We start from the raw sequence: 16,376 nt of genomic DNA, 5'->3' as shown, positions 1-16,376 counted from the left end.
GGTCGCTTGGACCTACATTCTGCCGTTATGCCTGTGCGGCAACCATTGGGTCAATAACTAGATGGCCTCGGTCATTTGTTGGCCCGAAGCAACCGACGGAGAAATTGGAGCTGGGGCTCCTCCTTGCTCTTCTACATTAGGCGGGGTAGAAGAAGTATTTGACAAGGCCTCGTTGTGTGATTCTCCTTCCTCTACATTCATGGGAAGCTCTCTTTCGACCCGCCTCTTTGTTGTAGTTTTGCCCTTCTGGGCGGCTGTAGCTTTTCCCTTTGGCGGCATTCTGAAATCATAGCACACTATTAGGGAGGATAAAATCTTATACACAGCTTTATCGCACGATCCCAGAGAAGAAGGATGGTCATTTTTCCTAAATGCCTTGTAGCCCCTTGTTTATTGATGTGGCGTGCTATACACCATAAACAAGACTCTACTAGACACGGCTCGTAGACACTTCCTAGGACCGAACTGCTCTGATACCACTTTTTTCGCAACCCGGCTAGGGGCCGTGACGGGTACCCGGGGCTAACCACCGAGCATTGCTCGTACTATTACTTCTTAGGCTTATTTAACAATCATTTATCCAATTCATGCTCAATTTATAATAAAACCTGTTTTCATTTGGAAATAAAAATATTTTATACACATGAGCCCTTGGGATAGCAAAAAAATATATATACATATACCATTACACCATAACCACGCCATGAAACCACATGATCCACATCGAGTATCTACGAGCCTCTAAGAGATGACATCTACAATTGTACACAAAAGAATCATCATAGGCACCTCCGGAACAAAGGAGGGCTTTCAGTCAGCTAGCAGCCTCTAAGAATCCAGAGCAAGATCTCCTCCCTGTCTACTTGTGGGAATGAACACAGCGTCCAAAGAAAACGGACGTCAGTACAGGTATTGTACTGAGTATGTAAGGCAGGAATGAAATAAACAACATAATGGAAAGATCATAAGTCATGGGACAAAGATATAACCTGCACGAGTGTCATAGGCATTTGTATTACTTCCATATTTCACATTTTACATAATCAAAGTATACACGTTATCACATCCCATACATCATCACGTACATCATCATATACATCATCACATCACAACCTGTATCGTCACCCGCGTCCGGGTAACCCTCATATGTCGCCCACTAGTGGTGATCATGCCCGGCCCTCTCGGCTCGGTGTAAACATAGCAGCCCGCATTAGCGGTGACATGCTCGGCCATATAGGCGCGGTGGAATCATACGCAGCCCGCTTTAGCGGTGACATGCCTGGTCATATAGGCGCGGTGGAATCATACGCAGCCCGCCTTAGCGGCGACATGCCCGGCCATATAGGCGCGGTGGAAATCTTATCATCACAACATCAATCATAACACATCATTATTATACATTTCATGCCATAGCATCATATTGTCATTTCTTAGTGTTCCATGTATCCCATAGTTATATTACAAATTAGCATTATTCATTATCTTATCGCCATAACATACATTAGCATTAGGAGCATACATTAGTCTTTAAGATAACCACCCTATGTCTGGGTGACGTAAGGTCGTGAACCCCCGATTGTATTATGGACATTTATGAGTATCATGCCTCGCCTTGAAGGGAATAAAACATAAGACGCTTATGAGTATCAAGAAAAAAATCACAAACTCAACTTTGAGCCTTAAACCCCTCTCGGCGAACCTCACTTTCCAAAAAAAAAAAAAAATTCCCAAGCCTTTGTTAAAGTACTTTTTTTATCACTTAAAAAAAAGTACTTTGTTTGAATTAATATTTTTTGAGAGGAAAAAAAAAGTTCTTTTTCTACTTCAGCAGAAAGTACTTTTTTATCACTTAAAAAAAAAAGTACTTTGTTTCAATTAATACTTTTAGTCATTTTAGAGGCTTAAAAAAAAAAAAAAAAAAAAAAAAGAACATTAGCAAATGGAAAGGCTTGATACAGCAGCTACATGTTGCTGCGTTTAATGATTGAGCACACGGAAACACTACAGACCTCTTGTGTATACATGGGCATATAGTTTCTATTTAGTGGTTATTTCTTAGTTGGTGGTATTAGCACCCCGGGATGCTCATCCTACTAAGAACTGGTCATTAGTTAGAGAATGTACTGCCTTGGTACATATTGAGGGCCAAATATAGAGCATGTGGAAAAAAAAATCATATGTATATTGGAGTATACTACCTGGGATATACATGTGTATTCATGAGTTTTTGACAGGTTGCAGACACTGATATACACATGTACATTGCTGATATACGCGGATATACATCTAATATACATGGAGTATTGGCCAACTTGTGCAGCATCGGATCAAACTTGGGACACACTTGCTCAAGTTTTACGTATACAACTGATATACATGGAGGATTGGCCAACTTGTGCATCAAGGGATCAAACCTGGGACATATGTTGGTTGACAAGAGGAGGAAGGACATTTCACATATGCATAATAAATGGGATTAACAGCTCATTTATTCAAGTTTTAGTTTTTATCATATTCTTAATTTAGCAATTTGTAGTGGCAACTTAAGTCGTCATATAAGACTTGGGTTGGTCTTTAGCTTAATTCTTGCATTTTATTAGCCATTTTGGTACTCTTTGTAAAGACTCTTTATTTTGTTGTTTTGAAAAAAAAATAAAAAACTGTTTCATTGAAAAAAAAAATCATAAAATCGTGTCCCTTTGGTAGTTATAACAAGCACAAGACGCTCTCCGACGTGATACAATTTATTTGGCGCAAGGATCACGTTTGCGACAAGTTGGATTTTCAAGAAAAGGTAAGAATTTTGCCCCTTAAATGTTATGGAATTGGTATGAATATGTTAAGGATTGAGAATAGACGAGAAATTCGTAGTTTTGATGTGTGTGTATAAAGCCGTGTGTGTATGTGTGTTTGAGGTGGTAGCCGTGAGCCATAAGGTGTGTAAGGCAACGCGAATTTGATTCGTTTAGTTGTTGTTGCGTCGTTGTGACACTGATGACGTAAATGAATGTTTAACGAATCGAATTGACATTTGAAAATGGTTGCGGATTATTATGGGAAAGTATATGATTTCGGTATATTTGGGCATATCCTTGTATAATTATGATATTAAGACTTTAAATGTGACTTATGGTTGTTGTTAATGAAATCGAAATGAAACAATGCGAGTTAGTATGTTCGTCGGAATTTTTGACGTGTCGGATGAAATATGGAAAGTGACGGACTTCTTGAATTTGTGTATATTGTTTGGAACATAATTGGGATGTGTTTGAATGATCTTGAATGAGCGAATGAATATAGTAATGTGGACATTGGCATGGTATTGTGAAGTTTGAATGAAAGTTGCCAACTTTTATAGTAAAGAAGAATATTGAAGTTAGAATGATTTAGTTGTGGGTTATGTTGTTTGTGACGTTTGGGTTGTTGTTGTTGATGTTTATTGATCCGAGCTAAGTCTCGGGGGGGTTAGATATATAGGGGAAATGCTGCCGAAATTTCAGTAGGCAAAAATGAAGTTAAGGGCATTTTTAAGCTTAAGAATCTCTAATTGGTAACTTTGACCATTTGCAGATTTTGGACGAAACGGGATTTGATTTTGGAATGAGCATAAGACGTTTCTAAGGTAGGTAAAGCTTCCCACTTCTTCTTTTGGCATGTCTTAGTATGTTAGGTTGATATCGGAACCCTGAGAGCATTTCCGCTCCTCGAAATCCAATCTATAGAATGGCTACTATTCATTCAATTCGATTGAAGCCTAATGACTCTATTTTGGCTAGAAAGCAATCAAACGTCCGAAACCTATGTAAATGAGACCGGGTTACTTTGAAATCCTTATGTATGATCTTATAGACCCGAAATGTTAATAAATTATGCTCGCCCCCTCGACTTGACCCGAGGTAGGCCCGCTAACCCCGAGATGCCTTATTTGTCCTACTAGGCTCTCTTTTTGGATAAGTTTCGATAACGAATCTTCCATTTTGAAATTGTCCTCTATGAAATAATGTTCAGAACACTATGATATAACAAACTATGTTTTGAGCCATACGTACCACTTTGGAAACATTTTGTGAAATAAACTTTCGTACCAACTAATCATTTGACTATTTTGGTTAATGAACTGACTTATGAAGTAATCAAGTTTTGAAAGGATATTTTAATATACAAAGTGCATTGTTTGCTCACGACTCTGCTCGTGCCTTATTATGACTTCGTTCACCGGTTCCCGGGCCGGTTATGATTCGTGCGCCCTATGATGATTCGGCCGTATGCTGTGTTACGGTTCCCCGAGGCCTCGCCATAGGGCCGGGTTCCGTTTGGAGTTATGCTGTGATATCGCTGTGATGTGATACGCTCATATGTGTGTGTTCGGGGATGTACGGAGATTTGAACCTTCTGGTGTTATGCTGTGTGTGGCACCAGCGTCGGAGTGGTGACCACGTTCCTGAGCTTTGCATGATTTTGTTTGCATTATGTATATATGATTTTGATAAACATTTTGATATATTGTTCGGCATTTCTCTCTTTTTGTATTCTGTTTGCTTTTAGTTGTGGCCTATATTTTGTACTCCATGCTTTACATACTCAGTACATCTTTCGTACTGACCCCCTTTCTTCGGGGGCTGCGTTTCATGCCCGCAGGTACAGACGCCGGTGATCCACCACTGTAGGCTCCACTTCTGCTATTTTGGAGTACTCCCTTGATTTGGAGTCCACTTTTGGTATATATATATCTCTCGCCATGTATATATTTCTGCATATCTGACTATTTGGGTACGGCGGGGCCCCGTCCCGTCATATGATTCTGTCGGTCAGTTTAGAGGTCTGTGGACATGTTTGTGGGTTAGGGTCTTTCTGTATGGATGTATGTACATGTCGTTTGGGCGATCCCATACGCTGAGGCGGCCGGTCCGCATATGTTGTTTGGGCGATCCTATACGCCGAGGCGGCCGGTCCGCATATGTTTATATATTGCTTGGTTAGCCCTGTGTGGCTTTTGTTGGTATTTTCTGCGTGCAGGGTATATTGGATAGTCCGTAAAACAAAGGAAACTCTGCCGAAATTTTTCTGGAAATTACATAAATTTGAAATAAAGCCTTGTCGGCTTCCGCCATATACTAGAATGAGTTGATAGAATTTGAGATAATATTTGATAGATGGGTTCGGGTGCCCAAATCGGGCACTAGTCACGGCCTACGGGGTTGGATCGTGACAAGGTCGTGAACCCCCGATTGTATTATGGACATTTATGAGTATCATGCCTCGCCTTGAAGGGAATAAAACATAAGGTGAGTGTTAGCAATAATAACATCATTAGCGTTATAGGAACATCATGCCACATTTCCTTGAATCTCTACACTCTAGCTCATTATCACTATTATCATGCTCATAGGTGCTTTAGTACATAGAAGGACTCATAAGCTTCATCTTATAAGGGGATTATGGAAATCTTGAGGGATTCATGCCTTTTTGAAGAAGAGTTAATCCTTACAAACATTTCTCGTTTAAGCGATCTAGAATTCGCTTGTTCTCCTTCAATGTTACGCCTCTACCTTTAAAAGAGGATTCGTACTAACATTAGTCCATTAGCCATAAGAACGCACTACTACTCTAGAGAAAATTCGGCGGCACTTCCTTTGTTTATACTACCTTTCCTACGTTCTATCTCAACTCCCAACATTTACAACAACACTCACCATATCGCAAGCAACAATCATCATTTATATACTTTGAGTAAAATCCACTATTTCTCTCCAATTTCTTCACATTTATGGTTATAGGTTCGCTATCGTATTTTCCCATGTATCACACTTATCTCATGGTCTACATGTCATTTATAACGTATTAATACTCACAACACACTAACATTCATGATTCAATTCCACTATCATTCAATGGTGGCACTATTCACCCATTCAAGACCCATTTCCCATGTCTCTCTATAATTCAAGCTTCTTAGTCTTCTAATACCTTAAACAACATGATGAAGTCATGAAACATACCTTAAATGATGGTTGAACAAGTCTTGAGTTGAATTACTTCACTTGCACAAAACCCTAGTTCCACATTCCATGGAATTTCTTAACTTAGATGATCCTTGATGGGTTTCATACACTTGGTTCTTGTGGATTGATGAAGTTGATCTTAATTCTTCACTTGAATTCTTGGTTTGGAAGAGTTTGGAATGTTCTAGAGAGAGGTTGGGTAGGGAGTGAGAAGGAGAAATGAATAAAATGAACTTGGATCATTTTTTTATAAAGTTGAAATCTGTCCCGATGCCATTATACGGTCCGTATAAATTTATACGGTCCGTATAACGACCGTAAAATTGCTCTAGTGGCTGCCCTTTTTTGTGTCAACTTGACGATTCATTTTACGGCCGTAAAATTTTATACGGTCCGTATAATCTACGGTAAAACCCACCTTTTCTCAACTTCATTCTGTGACACTTCTACGGTTCATTATACGGCCGTAAAACCATTATACGGTCCGTATAATCGACCGTATAATCCACCCGTTAACTGAATCTTATTTTTGTCACTTCGTTAAATCTCCGATCCTTATGGAACCTTCTTAACAATTGTTCAACACTTCGATACTAATCTAAGGGACGTCATTACTATCAAAACATCGCACACGCTATGTCATTTGTTATCCTATTCGTTGTACATATGCGGGGGATTTTCCAAGGTGTAACAGAAGCCGTTAAGCAAACTTTGAACAAATGTGGCCCTAGGCCACTCACAAACCTGTGCACTCTATCTCCCATTTCGGCCACCATAGTCGGAGCATATCTAGCCAATGAATTGAATTGAAGGTTGTACTCCCGGGCACTCATATTTCATTGTTTCAAATTTAAGAACCTATCCGCTCTAGCTCGGCGGACCTCGGGTGGCAAATAGTGGTGGATGAAGGCATCTACAAATTCTTGCCAAATCGGAGGAGGCACATTCTCCTTCCTCGTTGATACCCAGTTATTATACCATAAGACAGCCACATCCCAGAGTCTATAAGATGCTAAGTCCGCCGATTCGATTTTGGAGGCATGAATAATCTTTAATGTTCTCAACATTTCATCTATAAAACCTTGAGGGTCTTCATCCGGCTTTGACCCGAAAAACAATGGAGGATTCAAACTTATAAATTCACAAGCTCTAGTACTAACGGCTCTTTCACTTGAACCAGAACCCTGCCGCTGTGCCTGGGCGGCAACAAACTGTGTCAATAAGTGGATAGCCTCAGTCATTTGTCGACCCGAAGTAGCTGGTTGAGGAACTGGAGCTGAAACTCCTCCTTGTTCTTCTACATTGGGCGGGGTGGAGGAAGTATTTGATGGGGCCTCATTATATGACTCGCCCTCCTCTACATTCATCGGAGGCTCTCTTTCCACGCGCCTTTTCACCATGGTCTTGCCCTTCTGGGTAGCTGTAGCAGTCACGACCCAGCTAAGGGCCGCGACGGATACCCGGGGCTAACCACCGAGCACCGCTCGTTCTACCTCTTATCATACCCATTAGACATTCCTTTATCAAATTCATGCTCAATTTATAAGAAAATCATCCCTCATTTGAAACATAAATACTTTTATAAACATAAGCCTTTAAGCTATCAAAATAATATATGTACATATATATATATGTTTACATAATGGCAACCTCGGGAGATGACGTAACCCACACTGCGTATCTACGAGCATCTACTGGAGTGTTAGACATAGAGACGGGACAGGACTCCGTCGTGCCCAACATATACAAATGTACACAAAAGAATAATCAAGCACCTCCGGAACAAAGGAGTGCTTTCAATCAGCTAACAGCTCCTACGAATCTGGATCAAGCTCGCCTCCCTGTCTACACGTGGGCATGAACACAGCGTCCAAAGAAAACGGACATCAGTACGAACATTGTACTGAGTATGTAAGACAGGAATGAAATAAATATGATAGAAGGATCATCATCCATAAGAGAAAAACATAACCTGCATGAGTGTCATAGGCAAATACATTTCTTACATATATCATATTTTACATATCATGGTACATATGTCATCACATCACATATATCATCTCATCATAATCGTGGTCGTTAACCCGCATCCGGGTAACCATCATATGCCGCCCACTAGTGATGATCATGCTCGGACCTCTAGGCTCGGTATAAACATAGCAGCCCGCCTTAGCGGTGACATGCCTGGCCATCTCGGCACGGTGGAATCATATGCAGGCCGCCTTGGCGGTAAAATGCCCGACCATATTGGCGCGGTGGAATCATATCGTAATATAGCCAATCATAACCCATCATTACTACACATCTCATGAACATATCATAATCTTAGCATAGCTCGGCATTTTCATACATAACATAAGCATCTTGTAGACATATCATGACTTAGCATCATTTCACATTTATTAGGAGCATACAATTGGCTTTTGAGGCAACTATGGCTATATCGGGGTGACGTAAGGTCGTGAACCCCCGATTATATTATGAGTATTTATGAGTAGTCTACCTCACCTTGAAGGAAATAGGGCATAAGGTGAGTGTTAACAATAATGACATCATTAACGTCATAGGATCATCATATCATGAACTATCGAATCCCTATACTTTAACGCATCATCGTCATTATCATGCTCGTATGTAGTTTGGTATATTTACGGATTCATAAGCTCCATCATATAGGAGAATCATGGAAAACTTGAAAGATTCATGCCTTTGAAGGAAGGGATTAGCCTTACATACCTTGGTCGATTAACTAATCTAGCGCTTGCTTGTTCTCCTTCGATATCACGTTTCTACCTTCAAGAGAGAATTCACATTAACTAACAACGTTAGTTAATCGACTATAAGAACGCGCTACTATTTCTAGGAAAAATTGGGCAGCATTTCCTTTGTTTCTACTACTTTTTTCATATTCTATATCAATTCCCAAACGCTCACGACAACATTCACAATATTGCAATCAATAATCATCATTGATATACATTGACCACAATCCACCATTTCTCTTCAATTTCTCCACATTTATGGTTATAGCTCACTATCGCGTTTTATTCATATATAATACTTATTTCACGGCCTAAATGTCATTTATAATGTATTCCTATACACAACACACCAAAATTCATGATTCAATCCAACTACCATTCAACCATGACACTATTCACTCATTTATGACCCATTTCCTATGTCTTTCTTCAATTCAAGTGTCTTAACCTTCCAATACCTTAAAAAACATGATATAGTCATGAAACTTACCTTAGATGATGGTTAAACAAGCCTTGAATGGAAATATTCTTCTAGCACCAAAACCCTACTTCACCTTTCTTGAGCTTTCTTGAGATAGATGAACTTTAGCTAGGTTTCATACACTTTGTTTCATGGATTTGGTGTTATTGATCATGGATTTCCTTTGATTTTCTTGTGGATGATGGTTAGAGAATGTTCTAGAGATTTCTAGAGAGAAGTGGTGTTGAAATGAAATGAATTAATGAGCTTGGGTCTCCTTTTTAATGACTTAAAATCTGATTTGAAATGAACAGTAGTTGAAAGTGCAACAGTGGTCGTAAACTCAGTTTACGGTCCGTATTCTGTGGGCGTATTAAAGGATGACAGAACCAGAAACTCAGGCTGAGGACATGGTGATTTACGAACTCAGTTTACGGTCCGTATTCCAGTTTACGGCCCGTATTCCAAGTCGTATTTAACCATTCAAACATTTGACACAAAGTCAATGTTTTGGGATTTGAAATACAACATGGCAGTTTACGGCCCGTAAACTACATTACGATCCACATTTCATTTTACGATCGACTAGGCCGAAGTGCAAACTTGCCACTCCCACGTTTTCGGAACCTATAATTATTCGTTATGGAGCATAACCTATCTCTTAGTGCAATTGCCTTTGAAATCTTACTTAGGGTCGTCAAACGTCGTTCCCTTCTTATGAAAACATCGTATACTCGTATTCTTCGTTAGTCTATTCACTTTACGTTCACGGGAAAATTTCCAAGGTGTAACATTCTCCCCCCTTTTGGAACATTCGTCCTCGAATGTTAAGTCATCGGGGATTCTAGAAAAATTTCGCCAGATTCTCCCCTGTAACATAGCACTACCATCCTGTCACAACAACCCATAATATCATCGCCTCACAGGGCTACATCACAATATTAACATATCTATGGCCACACACGACCAAAAGCATGAAAAGTAAGCATATATATACCGTATATCTTTGGCGTGACATCTTGAATCTCTCCTGGGGGTTGAAATAAATGCGGGTACGTGGATTTTATCTTCTCTTCCGCCTCCCAAGTCATTTCTTCCCGGTTGTTGTTTCGCCATAAGACCTTGACTGAGGCTACTTCCTTATTTCGAAGTCTTCGCACTTGCCTGTCTAGAATAGCAATAGGCACTTCTTCATAGGTTAGCTTTTCTATTACTTTCACATCATCTATCGGGATAATCTTTGTGGGATCTCCAACACACTTGCGGAGCATCGAAACATGGAAGACTAGATGGACTGATTCAAGCTCTGAAGGCAAGTCCAATTTATAGGCTACATGACCCACCTTGCGGATAATTTTATAGGGTCCAACGTATCTAGGACTTAACTTCCCTTTCTTGCCAAATCTCATCACCCCTTTCATTGGCGACACTTTAAAAAATACCCAATCATCGACCTGAAATTCCAAGTCTCGTCAGCGATTGTCCGCATAGGACTTTTGGCGACTTTAGGTGTTATATCCCGTGTTCTCGTACGATTGGAAATCGAGAAATAATTATGACTCGGGTGTTAGAAGGACCTAATTTAATTTTTGTGAATATGACTATGTTGGTTGTGAAATCTTTAATGCTAAGACCTCGGGGAGGGCCGAGGATAAACTTGGAACTTCGGAAATTAGTTTTGGGAATTACAAAACGGGACTTTTAAGCATTGGGCCAAGAAACCAAAATGTAATTTGGAAGCCCAAAGGAAGAGAGGGGTGGCCGGCCTTGGCAAGCCCAAACCCATTAAGTTGAGGTCATGTGCATAGCACATGACCCATACAAGGATATATATCCATTATAAGACTTGGAATTATCATTACAAATCATAAAAATCAAGAACACCCCCAAAAGTGAGGTTTCGGCCGTGAGTTAGAGAGAAAGAAAAGAAAATTTTCCTAGCTTGTGTGGTGGCTTAAAAATCTTGTTCTTTACATATTTGTGAAGTACTCAAGGCCCTCTTCAACGGGGTATAATTAGTTTGGCACGAGGACGACGTCTTCGACAAGTCGGGGTTTCAAGAAAGGTATGAATTCCTACCCTCTAATGTTATAGAATTGATGTGAATGTGTTAAGGATTGGAAGTAGACGAGAATCCCGTAATTTGGACATAAATGGAAACGTGTGGGTGTGTGTTTGTAGTAGGTTTGGCCGTGAGCCATAGATGGAAAAATTGGTGTGAATTGATCTTGTTTAAGTTGGTAGAATGTGTTGTTATGGCCCATATATCGTAAATGATTAATTGGTGAATGAAATTGGCATTTAAAAATGATTTTGAATATTATCGGAAAGCGTATACCTTCGGTATCTTTATGTATATCAATGTATATCTTGGGTGTTATGGACTTTAGATGTGAATCTATATCGATGTTGATGAATTCGGAATGAAACTACATGAGTTAGAATGCTCGTAGTGCATTTTAGACGTTTTGAAGAATTATGGAAATAAATTTATTTTGGTGCAATTTCGTGTATGGCTAGATTGAATTTGGAATGTGTTTGACTAGTGTTGAATGGTTAAATGAATACAAATTATGTGAATATAGAATCGGGATTTTGAACATTGAACGGAAAGTTGCCAACTTTAGAAGTCGTGTAGAACTTTGAAACTAGAATGGTGTTATTGTTGTTTGATTTGGTTGTTGATGTGTGGGCTGTTGTAATTGGTTAATTTGAGCCGAGCTACGCCTCGGGGATGTTAGATTTATAGGGGAAATGCTGCCGAAATTTCGGTAGGCAATTTTGGAGTTTAAGGCATTCTTTGAGCCTAAGAATCTCATTTGGTAACTTTGACCATTTGCAGATTTTTGACGAAACGGGACGAGACATTTGGAGGAGCTTACGACGTCTGTGAGGTATGTAAAGCCTCCCACTCTTTCATTTGGCATATCTTAGTGTGTCAGTCGAATAGGAGACCTTTCGGAGCATTTCTGCTCCTCGAAACCCGATCCACAGAAAAGTTACTATTCATTCAATTCTATTGAAGCCTAAAGGCTCCAATTTGGCTAGAATGCCACTATTCGTCCGAAACCTATCGAAATGTGGTCGGGTAACCTAGGAATGATAATGTATGACCTTTGGCATATAAATGCTCGTAGAAGCACGTTCGCCACCTCACTTCGACTCGAGGTGGGCCCGCTACCCCAAAATGCCCGATTTGCCCTTCGGGCCACCTTTGATAATAAATTTGTACATACTACTTCGGATCTTTGGAACATCCTCCTACGGGGTAGGTTTGGACAATTCGATACGCTAACCTATGTTTTTGAATTATATGGACCATTTTGGAAACGCTTTGCGAAATAAAACTTTATGTCGACTAAGTGTTCGACTATTTTGTAATACGATATGCTTTATGAATTTACTTTGTTTTGAAACACTATTTTGAAAGACGATTTGCATTTGTTTGCTCACGACTCCGTTCGTGCCTTATTATGACTTCGTTCGCCGGTTCCCGGGCCGGTTTTGATTCGTGCGCCTTATGATAATTCGGCCGTATGCTGTGTTACGGTTCCCAAGGCTTCGCCATAGGGCCGGGTTCCGTTTGGAGTTATGCTGTGATATGGCTCGGGATGCGATACGCTCACCGATGATTATGATTATGTTCGGGGATGTACGGAGATTTGAAACCTTCTGGTGTTATGCTGTGTGTGGCGCCAGCGTCGGAGTGGCGACCACGTTCTTAAGCGTTTGCATGATTTTACTTGCATAATATATATGTATATGATTTCGATACAGACTTTGACATCTGATTTGCTTTCGATTTTGATTCATATTTCTGTACTCCGTGCTTTACATACTCAGTACATATTCCGTACTGACCCCCTCTCTCCGGGGGCTGCGTTTTATGCCCGCAGGTGCAGATTCCGGTGATCTTCCGCAGTAGGCTTCACCTATTTCTTTCTCGGAGTACTCTTGCTAGATCCGGAGTCCACTCTTGGTACAGACTCCTCCACTTTGTATATACTTTGTACATTTGACGGTTTGGGTACGGCGGGGCCCTGTCTCGCCATATGTTATGTTTTGAATTCGTAGAGGCCTGTAGTCATCTGTGTGGGGCGAGGGTCCTATGTGTATACTGTATGATTTTGCTTTCGGGTCTTAAAGCGGTCTGTTTGATATGATGGCCCCAAATGGCCCTTCTGTATATAGTTGTATATTGACCGGCGATGCCTATTTCCGCCGCTTTGTTTGGGTTTGATTTGATATGACCGCTCAAGACATATTTCCGATATAAATTATGTTTGATATAACTTTTGTAAAACTATGAAATCAGTTTGGATTTGGAAACGAAAATGCGATTTGGTCTGGGTACCCAGGTAGGGTGCCAGTCGCGGCCCACGGGGCTGGGTCGTGACAAAAGTGGTATCAGAGCAGTTTGTCCTCGGAATGTCTACAGGCCGTGTCTCGTAGAGTCTTGTTTATCGATGTGTTGTGCACCACATCTATAAACGGGAAGCTACAGGGCATCTAGGACGTTACTTTCTTTGTAATCTTAGATCGTGCGATAGAGCTGAGCTATTAGGATTATTTTGGTCTGACTCGCCCTTGTGTTTGCAGTGATGCCTCCGAAGAAGGCTACGGCGGCCCAGAAGGGCAAGGCGAGGATTGGAGAGACTAGCCAGGCACAGCGAGCTACCCGGGCTCGTGTTTATGATTTGCCTGAGGATGTGCCACAGTCTGAGGGGTCTGCTACACCCCCACCAGTACAGCCTGGAGTAGGACCTTCAGCAGCTCCAGGGGTCCGTGTACCCGCACCTGAGACTCCAGCTCCTCAGCCAGGGGCGGAGGATCGGACCTTGAGGGAGGCTGTACAGTTGCTGACTACGTTGGTAGCAGGGCAGGCTCGCAGACGCGGGCGGAGGGACGATGATGACGATGACAGGCGGGACAGCCTGAGAGTTCGGGAGTTTCTGCTATGTGGCCCTCCAGAGTTCTTCGGGTCTAAGCCCGATGAGGACCCCCATGACTTTATTCGGGGGATGCGACGCTCGCTGGATTTGGTCAGGGCTTCTGAGACCGAGTCAGTTGAGCTGGCTTCACACAGGCTCCGAGATGTGGCTACTCATTGGTACGAGACTTGGGAGCTGTCTAGGGGAGAGGGTGCCCCTCCAGCCACTTGGGATCAGTTTGTGACAGCATTCACCCGCCACTTTTTGCCACCAGAGTTACGGCGGGCACGGGCTGATCGATTTTTACGCCTGCAGCAGAGGGGTCGGAGTGTTCGCGAGTATAGCCTTGAGTTTGATTCTCTGGCCCGATATGCACCGGCCGTGGTAGCAGACATGTCCGATCGGATGCACAGATATGTTATGGGATTGGACCGGTACTTGGTAGACAGCTGTATGGCCGTGTCACTGCAGACAGACATGGATATTTCCCGGCTTCAGGCCTATGCGATGGGTATGGAGGACCGTCGCAGATCTGATCCTGCTGGCAGAGATCGAGACAGGAGGCCGCCCAAGAGGGCTAGATCCGCGGGTTATTCAGGGGATTCTCGAGGCGGACAGCCTCAGCAGCAGCAGCAATCTGACAGATATTATCCTCCCTCCGGCCGGGGTACTCAGTCAGGTAGCCGGAGATTCGACAGTACGGGACCGTCTGGGGCCGGTCAGGGCTCCAGAGTGGCAGGATCACAGATATCCAGGGGTCCCAGTCAGGCCAGACCACCTAGACCCCGTTGTCCACATTGCGGGAAGTCTCATCCCGGGGAGTGTTACCGAGCGACGGGAGCTTGTTTTACTTGTGGCGGTCAGGGCCACTTTATGAGAGACTGCCCATTGGCCAGTGGTTCGGGTAATGCGGCTCAGCAGACAGGGTCAGCCGCCGGTTCTTCCTCTGTACCATCTGTTGCACGCCCTGGAGGGCGGGGTATTCCAGCACCGGCAGGACGCGGTCGAGGCCGCGGAGGCGCTTCAGGTTCTAGCGGTCCCTCAAACCGCATATATGCTTTGGCCAGCCGCCAGGATCAGGAGGCTTCGCCAAACGTCGTCACAGGTACATTACTGGTTTTCTCCAGATCTGTATATGCATTGATTGACCCTGGCTCTACTTTATCATATATTTCCCCGCTCGTTGCTAGTAAGATTGGGATAGTGTCTGAGCCTATAGAGCCATTCGAGGTAGCTACGCCAGTTGGGGATTTTATTGTAGCGAGACAGATCTATAGGGATTGTTCTGTGACCATTTATGATCGTACCACTAAGGCTGATTTGGTAGAGCTAGACATGTTTGAGTTTGACGTCATTATGGGTATGGACTGGTTGTCTTCCTGTTATGCTAATGTCGACTGCCAGAAAAAGGTAGTCCGTTTCCAGTTTCCAGGGGAACCAGTTATAGAGTGGTTCGGATCTACTGCATCGCCGAGGGGTAAGTTTATTTCATACCTCAAGGCTAAGAAGATGATCCAGAAGGGTTATATCTATCATTTGGTCCGTGTGCATGATACCGCAGCGGAGGTGCCTACCCTTCAGTCTGTCCCGGTCGTCAGTGAGTTCCCAGATGTTTTTCCGGACGAGCTTCCTGGCCTTCCGCCTGAGCGGGAGATTGATTTTTCTATTGAGTTGATGCCGGACACGGCGCCTATATCTATTCCTCCGTATCGGATGGCACCAGCAGAGTTGAAGGAGTTGAAGGAGCAGCTGAAAGATTTGCTGGATAAGGGTTTTATCAGGCCCAGCACATCACCCTGGGGAGCGCCGGTATTGTTTGTTAGAAAGAAGGATGGGTCGTTGCGGATGTGTATTGACTACCGGCAGCTGAATAAGGTGACTATTAAGAATAAATATCCCCTTCCCCGGATTGATGACTTGTTTGACCAGCTGCAGGGTGCTAGACACTTTTCCAAGATAGATCTGCGCTCGGGCTATCATCAGGTGCGAGTACGGGAGTCCGATATCCCGAAGACTGCATTCAGGACCCGGTACGGGCATTATGAGTTCAGAGTTATGTCTTTTGGGCTGACTAATGCTCCAGCAGTATTTATGGATCTGATGAACCGGGTATTTCGGCCATTCCTGGATATGTTTGTTATTGTATTTATTGATGATATCCTGATTTACTCGCGATCAGCTGAGGAGCATTCAGATCATTTGCGGACGGTACTTGGCATTC

Source organism: Lycium barbarum, chromosome 2, assembly GCF_019175385.1.
Source record: "Lycium barbarum isolate Lr01 chromosome 2, ASM1917538v2, whole genome shotgun sequence".
Lineage (NCBI taxonomy): Eukaryota > Viridiplantae > Streptophyta > Magnoliopsida > Solanales > Solanaceae > Lycium > Lycium barbarum.
This window is presented reverse-complemented; position numbering follows the sequence as displayed.